General features: G+C 35.2%; 1 protein-coding gene across 2 annotated transcripts in view; it reads right to left on the bottom strand.

Annotated features, from left to right (window-relative positions):
* Positions 1-10,561, bottom strand: part of EDIL3 (EGF like and discoidin domains 3) — a 236,944-nt gene that overhangs the window by 6,897 nt on the left and 219,486 nt on the right. The gene's annotated exons all lie outside the window — the stretch shown is intronic.

Raw genomic sequence — 10,561 nt, 5'->3', positions numbered from 1 at the left:
CCTGAGTGGTTTTATGGGTGTCTATAGTTACAAACTCTTCTCTTATCAACTGATCAACTGTTCTCTGAGATCTGTAATACTGTAGCTTACATGCAAATAAATAAAAGACCATTATATTTTATTATTAAAAATAATTTGTTAATCAAAGCATCGCTAAATACTCATAGACTGTTTAAAGTCCAATCTACCAATTTATGGTTTTATTTATTTAGCATATGGCAAATACATAGACTTATAGACTTATAGACAAATGTTAATGTCCAGCCCACCCAGCCATTCAAAGACAGTGTGGTATATGTTGAAAAAAATCAAACATTGAGCTGGTGTAAGCTCTTGATCGATATTTGGACATAATATGATGGATATTTTGTTGAGGAGCACCACAGTCACGCTGAGGGGTGGAGACAAGACCCCACTTAAACAATGAGTCCTGGCAGACACCAAGTTGGGTACGGATCCTGTTCAGAGTTGACCAATGCTGGTGAGGAAGGTCAAAACCTGGTATCTTTTGTGTAGGGTCATCTACGTAACTGCCTGTATCTGGGCGTTCAGCAGCCCATTTGGCTTTCCACTGTGGGTTGATGTCAAAGTTGTTATACAGCTGTTTAACAAGTGCCAGAGAAGGCTTCCTGGATTATTGTTAATTGCGAAGTCGTGTCCGACCCATCACGACCCCATGGACAATGTTCCTCCAGGCCTTCCTGTCCTATACCATTTTCTGGCGTCCATTTAAGCTCACGCCTACTGCTTCAGTGACTCCTTCCTGCCACCTCATTTTCTGTCATCCCGTTCTTCTATTGTCCTCAATCTTTCCCAGCATTAGACTCTTCTCCAGTGAATCCTTCCATTTCATTGGGTGGCCAAAGTATTTGAGTTTCATCTTCGGGATCTAGCCTTCTAAAGAGCAGTCGGGGTTGATCCCCTCTAGGACTGACCAGTTTGATCACCTTGCAGTCCCTCACAGGAGTCTTCTCCAGCACCATAGTTCAAAGGCTTCAATTCTTTGGTGCTCAGCCTTTCTTATGGTCCAACTTTCACAGCCATACATTGCAACTGGGAACACCATAGCTTTGACTATATGCACTTTTGTTGGCATGGTGATGTCACTAGTTTTCAGTATGCTTTTTAGTATCCTGGATTAAAGCCTGCCAAATGATAGATGAGAAAGATCAACATGCACAGGAAGAAATGGGTTTCTCATAATTTTGTTGTACTCCTTCACTAAGGTTCCTGCCTTTGTAGGGCTGTGGTGCTATTTGGCTCTAGATAGGGAGCCAGCAAGTAGGAGTAGATTTTATGCAACCACTTGTGATCCTCATTGTATCATTTAGTCTAGCATCGATCTTGCTAGTGTGACAGCTATTAAGCCAAATGGGGACACAGCATTCAGCTGTGGAGTAGACCAAACCTAGTGCTGATATTCTGACAGTAGAGGCTGAGGTTCCCCATCTAGACTCTTTGTTTCTGGAGGTTTTGATATTATGGTATTTATGGTATTATGAACTATTAGAAATATTTTATGTGTGGATCCTTGGTGTCTCTCAACTTGGTTGTTTAGTTACAGAGATTTCATTATCCAACTAGGTAGTAACATCTACCATCAGTTCTAATGAGTGTCGTATATTGCTTTCCATGCACTACGGTGAAGATGGGATTTTCATTCTGATATTGGTGGGCAAGGCTTGCTGTCATAGGCAATCAGTTGTTCCTTGTTTGAGGTTTGTTTACAGGCAAATTTCTCCTGTTTGCATGCTTTCTGGGTTGTTTGATGCCTTTGTGACTACTGGGTAACAGAAGGGGAGAGGGAGAGGGAAAAGGAGGGAGGAAGGGAGGGAGGAAGGGAGGGAGAGAGAGAGAAAGAGAGAGGAGAGAGAGAGAGAGAGAGAGAGAGAGAGAGAGAGAGAGAGAGAGAGAGAGAGAGAGAGAGAGAGAAACAATCCTGCATTAAAGCTTGGGGGATTATGGCAAGGGGATTCATTCCCATTGAATTCAATAGCGATTTTTGTATCAAGTATCAAGTAATTCTGCTGGTGGGGGAATTTTTAGCATGCTTGGTTTTAAAGAGATAAAAGAGAGAGATTGATAGGGGACCCTACAGTGGAAGCTTCCCCAGAGATAATTTCAGAGATAAACTCAAAACTAAGAAAACAGTTTTGCACTTCCATCCATGAAATGGCATGGATTTAAAAAGAGATATTGATAGAAGGCAATTCCTCCAGCAATATAGAATATGTATATGTCTGTAGCTCCCTGAAATATTTTACTACTTTTATAATTTAATTACCCTTTAAGGATACTTCAGTACAGGGAATAATCTTGCAAGCAGACAATAAGGAAAAATATTGTTTATGTGCACTTTTGGAAAACTGAGATGGTATTTTATCACTGGTATGCAGCTTGGAGATGTGTCTAAAAAAGCTGCTAATGAATGAAACGGCATCAATCCCAAAGAAATATATGCTAACAAGGTAATCATTTCCAACAGGAAAACAGACTGATTAAATGTTAATGTCTACATGATACACGGGTCACATTTTAGGCTTCGCTTGCTAAGGTGGGATAAGTTAATGTGCAGAAGTATATTCCTTTTTTCCTTGCCAGATGATTGCAGAAGGGTAATCATACAAGCATCAGCCCCAAGGTGGAAATTAATTGTTAAAAAAACCCTGAAGAGTGAAAGAGGGTGCAGATTGAACATTTTTAAATAATTGTGATGATTTCAAGCTATTACCGGGTCAAACATATGAGTTAAATGTAGAAAATTATAAAGATAAGGTGTACCGGAAAGTTTTTTTTTAATATAAATATTTTATTTATTTATGAGAATATTTCACAGAAATTTGTACAGAACAAACTTAGGACACTTAATATGTGCAAAAGGTTACCTGCGGAGTTCTGGGAACACATAAGAGGCAATGAGGAAATGGAAATAGAAAAAAGAATCTCCAAATTTTCCCAAAGATAAAAATATCAAATGTTAACTTTATTTGTTTGTTTGTTTTTCACATTTCTGAACTGCCCATCTCCCTCTAAGAGGGATCCTGGGTGGTGTGCAGAAAAAGGTTAACTATATAAAATAGTATATATTAAAGTTAAAACAAGAGGGATTAAATACTATTAAAATTAATTAAAAGGGGAGGTGAGAACTATTAGGGGATTAATCAGCCTCACACTGAGTGATTTGCTGGGCTTCCCACACAGGATTATAGAGCCATGTTTTAAGCCCTTTTCAGAAGGCTAGGAGAATGGGCACTTGACTCACCTGCAGGGGAAGAGTATTCCATAATTGGTCATAAGCTGAACTAAAAACCAAGACATTTAATGACTATTTACAATGCATTAGATCCCCCGGTGATGATTACATGTGCCCTTCAGAAATGGAGAAAGAGGTTTACTTCAGGTCAAACTATTAAATAATAGCACACATAGGCTGATTACATAAAAGAGAGCCAAGAAGAAGCATTGATGCAAGTTAAAAATTGGAACTTATGGCAGGAAACAAAACATGAACATCCATATAATGAAAACAAAAACAGAACGCTGGCAAAGAAAAGGATTACACGGTCAATTTATATAAAAGACTGAAGGGACAATGGAAAAGGATAAACTGTGGCAATGACTTACATACTGGAACATTACAAATAAAATTGGAAGGCTTGATTTTGGCTGCTTAAGAACTAGATATGTAAATTAATGCAATCAAGGCCTGAATGCAAAAATTGTCAGATAATTCAAACTGAAGATTGTGCAAAGAGGCTGACGAAACTGTATATGTTATACTTAGCTCATGCAAAAAGATTACACAATCTTTTAAACAATGATATAATACAATCACCAAAATTATTCACTGGAATATCTGTAAAAATTGTCAAAATTGAGTTAAAATTTGTTGAAAATGAGCAGCTTAAAATATTGCAGGATTCTGAATACAAACTGATAAATGGGGGTCATAATACATCAGATTTAACTGGGGTTGAAAAGGAATGACTGTGGATAATTCATGTGACCAGGAGATAGAAGAATAGCAGATAAAGAATTCAAGAAGATCATAAAGTATCAATATCTGAAAATTGAAATCAAAAGATTATGGCATAAACAGACTGTGGTGGTCCCAGTGGTTATTGGCACATTGGATACCAAACCAATTTTTTTTGGATGCCACTTAGAAAATCTGCACATTGACAAAATGTGCTGAATAGTCAAGATCTTGTTGATGACCCAAGCTCTGTAAAGGACCTTGGAATACTCACCTCTAATGATCTAAGTGCTAGAGCACACTGCAACTACATAGCCAAAAAGGCATTAAGAGTTGTTAACCTAATCCTATGTAGCTTTTTCTCTGGTAATATCACACTACTAACCAGAGCATACAAAACATTTGCTAGACCAATACTCGAATACAGTTCATCAGTCTGGAACCCACACTACGTATCTGATATTAGCACAATTGAGAAAGTCCAGAAATATTTCACAAGAAGAGTTCTCCACTCCTCTACTCGCTGTAGAATACCTTATGCCACCAGACTTGAAATTCTAGAACTAGAAAACCTTGAATTACGCCGTCTTCGGTCTGACTTAAGCATGGTATACAAAATCATACATTGCAATGTCCTACCTGTCAATGAATACTTCAGCTTCAACCATAACAACACAAGAGCACACAATAGATACAAACTCAAAGTAAACCGCACCAAACTTGATTGCAGGAAATACGACTTCAGCAACAGAGTGGTCAATGTCTGGAATACTCTACCCGACTCTGTAGTTTCTTCCCCAAACCCCAAAAACTTTAACCTTAGACTGTCTACTATTGACCTCACCCTTTCCTAAGAGGTCTGTAGGGGCGTGCATAAGCGCACCAACGTGCCTACCGTCCCTGTCCTATTGTTTCTCTTATTCTTTTATTTTTCTTATATGTAACCATTTCATGTATTCACAACTATGTATACATTTATACTTATTATCTTGTAAACAATTGGCAAATCAAATAAATAAATAAATAAAAAATTTCCATCTATTACAAAAAACTATACTGCTTAGACCAACACACATACTGTATACATCACAACATCCTAGGTATTGGGGAAGAATGCATATCAAGTGCAACACTAGCTAAAGAACTAGTGGTCGTGATTTCACATTGTGCATAAGCACCTTGGGTGAAAGCACAAAATATCTGGAGCACTACTGAACAATATTGATATTAACAAAATCACCACGAATCCATGGCAAAAAGCAACTTTACTTGGATTGGCTTACATCATGCAGCAATACTTTTAACATCAAACAACAAGTGCCTATCTCACATCCTTGGGAAAGACTTAATAGGTGGATCAAAATGTGGAATCCAGTCTAAACTCAATTGTGATCTGCTATGTGTGATGGTGACTGTGTGGCTAACCAATAGTAATAATAAGATCAGTACCTGGAGACAGCAGAATAGAAGAGAAAGAACTAAAGTAATCACAAAATACAAAGATATGCAAATAGAAGTAGAGTAACTGGTAAAAGAAACCAAAGATTGTGCCAGTAGTAATGGGTAGAAGAGTAAAGTAACATTGTGGATTATTATTACATTTTAGGAAGAGAAAAATAACATCATCATGCATGATTACTAAAGTTATAGATGAGAGTGCAGAAGTGAAAGCAGAGTTTGTCTTCTTGGGCTGAAAAAGAGATAAAGATGGACAATGTGCTGGAATAGTGAAGAAATTAATGTTAGGGGAAGATGATAAACTCAACTTGAAAAACAAGAAAATTTCACTCACAACGAAGATTGTAATAGCTGAAGGTCTTTCAGGAGGCAATGTTCAGTTTTGAGAGTTGGATGTTGAGAAAGACTAAGAGAAAAAAGATGCCTTCTGATTATGGATTTGGGTATGGTTATGGATTGTAGGATTTGGTATTATGGATTGTAGGAAGAACCAATTATTCCTTAGCCAAATACTGACTGACTGCTTTCTTGAAATGATGTTTAGCAAGCAGAAGCTCACATATTTTAGACATGTACATTATGTGTCACTGTTTAATCCTTCCTTTAAGATTTGTTTGGCAGCAATTGTACTATCCTTCAGGAAAGCTTTAAACTTGGCTTTTCACACAGGCCAGAAACAGATTTGCAATTCTGCTTGATTGATAATAGGTGGTGGAATGTTCTTGTCTGTGTATTTTCCCAATACATTGTTGTTGTTTTTTTATTTGGTTGTGAATTGTTTTAATTTTGCATGCTGCCTTAAGTCTCTTTTGATTTACCCCATTATACATCTATTTCATTATGAATAAAATGATAAATTATGGGATGCAAGTGATTTAAGAATTAGAAAATTTATGCTGGTAAAGCTGTGGGAAATTTAAAAAAAAAGGCAAGAATAGTAAAGAAGAGAGACAGGAATAGAGAATGTCCTTGGAAAAAAATAGCACAAGTTATTCCCAGTAATTCAAACTAGCAAATTCAATAATTCAATTAGAAATTGTCATTCATTTCTTGTGGCCTGTCAATTGTTCTGTCTCCTTGTCCTGCCTCAAAATTCCAGCCCAAAATTCACACATATTGTCACATTGTTGTGCCAGCCCTTATATACAGTATATCTTTCCTGGATGATTTAATAAAAACCCAAGGTGAATAATATAAAGTGAATAGTTTATGCTAGCTGAGAACAGTGTCATAGAACAACAAAATAAATCAAAGCATTATAATTATACTGGAAATTAATGAACCAAAATTTATTTTTTATTTATTTATTTCCTATCCTTATCATTTTAATAAATAACTCAAGGAAGCTATATACCTAATATTACTCCCTCCTCCTATTTTCTCCACAACAAAACTGTGAGATGGGCTGGGTAAATGAGGGTAACTGACTTAAAATCAGCCAGCCAGCTTTAGAATTTACAATGTTCTGGTTTCTAGCTTGGTGCCTGAACTACTAAACCATCTGGCTCTCAAAATTAGTGAGGAAAAATCTCTCTTTGAGGAAGACAGTCAGAAATGTGAAAAACAAACAAACAAACAAATATTTGGTCTGAATTTTTTATGAAGATGTATCATTTCAAATTTTATGTAAACCAGAACTCTTGCCTAGAAACTTGCAATTTTTAGAATTTTATTGTGAAGTTTGCTAGTGCACAATAATTATGTATTAATATATACATAATTAATATATTCCAAATTGTGCATATTTAGAGACATGTATTTGACTATTTATGTCATTGGGGATGGTGGACAGATGTGGAAATAAACTGAAATGAACTTATCCGTCAGGAAAATGAGAAACAGAACAAAACCAAAAGTGACATAGCCATCCATCCTAATTTATTCAATAACAAGGTACCCTTGTAAACCTATAAGATACTCAAGCTGTTTTGATAACAATCTTTCTCACTCAAGACTATTTTTTTGTTATCTTGGTGACATCTGTATAATAGTATCAAAAGGAGACAAGTAACAATCTGATATCTTCTTTCTAAAACTATTTTTAAAATTTACTTATTTTTATTTCTTTCCTTGCTCATGGGCTGTATCCTGTTTTTGTTTCATTGCAAGGCTGAGAATAAGTATAACACAGACTATTAAAACTCAGTGTCTTGCATTTAACGTAAACTAGTGTAATATTACAGGGATGCAAGAATATTTATAGGATGCAACTATATATTTGGGCTTAATTTTTTGGCTTTATAATTTGAAAATAAAAGTTAAGATTTACTTTGAATTTTAAAAGGATTTAAACAATTTAATAAAAACAACATTTTCTTTAATAGTTAGGTTCCATTCAAATTATGAGAAAATTTTAGGAAACTCAGTCTGTTTAATTGCCGAACATAAGGTTGTTTGAAATACACCCTTTATCTTTCAATAATAGCTGTGGGAGGCAATTAAACTGTCTTCTTTGAAGTAGTTACAATGATCTCCAACAGAGCAAAGCTTTTTTCCCTCTTCTGGGCAATATATTTGAAAAATCTGAAAATACTACAGGTGAAATTTATTGTAGCAAAATGGATGAAAGAAGAATGAAGCCTTGATTCATCCATTCTTAATCTACTAGTAGTGGAGTTAAGGAACAATGCTGCACTAGCTTTACTTAGACTGCTTTATTAATTCTTTTTTTTATTACAATATTATTATACTATTCGGGTGGGGGTTATTATTTTATTATTTTTCTTTTTATTATTTTTCTTTCTTTTATATGCTGTTTTTATATCCTTGTAAGCCACTGTTAGTCACCATATGTGAGTAGGCAGCAATATAAATTTTCTAAATAAATAAATAAAAATAAATACTGTATACTCCTGTTTTAAGATTGAGACTACTGTTAGAATTTGATGGTATTGTTTGGGCCATCATGTCCAAGTCTATACTCAGTCGAAGAATTCAAACTAGAGCATCTCAGATTCAGTAGATGGCTGTCCAAACTTCACCGAACACAATGAAGGGGATTCATGACATCTCTTCTTTTACTGTTGCCAAATCTGCTTTTGTGAAACTCATATCCGTTACTTATGCCTTGCAGATTGGAATGAAAAAGGTTTTGGTCTTTTTTCTGAGTATTTAAAATGTGTTTTTATGTATCATTTTAGTTTTCTTTTCTTAAGACCATAATACCCAAGTTCTTCAATCTGTTCTTATATAACTTTGTTTCTTCCAGTCCCTTGACATCTGTTTCACTTTTCCTTTAAAAAAAATCTCAAAACATGTTATATAGAAATTGTAGGTAGTCTTTAATAAAAGTAATTCATAACATGTAGTATGATGTCATGTGCCAGATGTGCATCTTGTCCAAACATTTACTATATTTCACATAGCTATATGTCAGGATGGGAATGGAGAGTTAAATAATATAATTTATACTTAATAAAACCCAAAATGTACAGTAGATCTACTTAATGCACTTTAAAAAAAATCCAAATATTTGGCACTAAAATTGCTGTAGAGTTGTCTGAAATTCTGCATGATGCTCTGCCAGGGCAATGCTACTGCTTGACAAAGGCATGCAGTTATATTAACTTTCTTATGATCGCTTTATATTTCCAAATTCTGGTTTTGATTTGATTCCAAATCTGATACGTGGCATCTGAAAAGGGTCAAGTCAAATCAGGTTATTTTAGAACTGCCAAACTGGGATACAAAATAAATCTTGAGGACAGTGAACTTTCTCATGTGTAAAGAGAACCTTCTCATGTGTAAAGACATGCATAAGAAACACACACACACACACACACACACACACACATCCCCTGTACATAAAATGTTATGGTGAATTTTCTTTCCCCAGCATGTTTATTCTCTGTTTGCTACATTCCAAGATCACTGAGAAAAGATTTGCAATAATATGAGTTTATTTCATGTGATGTAATATGTTTTCTTTCTTCTCAAATCACAGATTCTAGTAGATCTTTTAAAAGATTTGTTTACCATATATGATACCATTTTCAGGCCCTGAAACTGCAATGATCTACTGACCTCTAGTTGAGAAGAGAAAGATCACTATTTAACTCAGGTTTTTTTCTTCTAAAATTTATTTTTTCCAACATAGTTTCAACCATTTCAGCAATTTCCACTCAGTATAGGTATAAAAACAACATTCATGTTAAGTATTCACTTTTCAAACCTCTTCTTGTTCATTTAGAACTAGAACAACATTCTAATGGTGTCTTTTAGCAGCTTCACTGGTCTGTATTCCCAGGGGAGCCAACTCTGAGTAACAATTTAAACATGAATACCTAGCCATTTGAAACAGCAGGAGTACTTTTATTTTTACATTGCTTCCATTGGAAAGTGTGCAACTGGAGTTGAGCCCAAGCAGTATCATTTCTTTGATGGCTTTCATTACTCCTAAACATACACATTCATTTTGTTTTGTCTCTTCCATGGCTTTGGATGAATAGCTAAGGATGTTGATTCTGACAACGGTTATGGTTCTATGATGCTATGATGCTGCTGAATATGGATTTAGTGTTTGTTATTGTTATTTAATTTGGAAAAATATGCTTTAGTCTAATATATTCTATGTACTATCTTTTCCCCAGATAATATTGTTAATTTAAGTTCTCATTCCAGTTCATATCAGACCTCATTTATACAACAAATCATTCCAATCACAAATGATGCAGAAATCTGATTTTTGGAGACTCCAGAAATGAAAAGAATCAGCTGGTGGATTTTTTTCTCTCCTTGCTTTAGTATTGGTCACAACAGTTCCCTTTACAATTTCATTAGAGAATTTAAATAGATATAATTTTCTATCAGGGAACTATTGTGAGCAATAGTAAATGGAGGAAAAAACAGAATATAGCTGTATATATCTAGCCTTCCATCCTTCTGAGGTCAGTAAAATGAGGAGCCAGATTGTTTGGGGGAAATATGCTGACTCAGAGAGGGCTGTAAAACCACTGTGAAACGGTATATAAGTCTAAGTGCTATTGCTATCTATATACACATACACACAGCTGTCCATACATGCACACATGCAAGAATATACACACATACCTTGTTTTATCTCTATTGCTCCTTAATCCCTACATGACACTTCTTCTCTTTGAAGAATGGATGGCTCCTTCAGCTAAA

This window comes from Notechis scutatus, chromosome 2, assembly GCF_049901735.1.
Source record: "Notechis scutatus isolate UNSWTSFEM ecotype Mainland chromosome 2, rNotScu1.2, whole genome shotgun sequence".
Classification (NCBI taxonomy): Eukaryota; Metazoa; Chordata; class Lepidosauria; order Squamata; family Elapidae; genus Notechis; species Notechis scutatus.
Note: the sequence above shows the minus strand (reverse complement) of the source record. Positions and strands in the feature narration are given on the sequence as shown.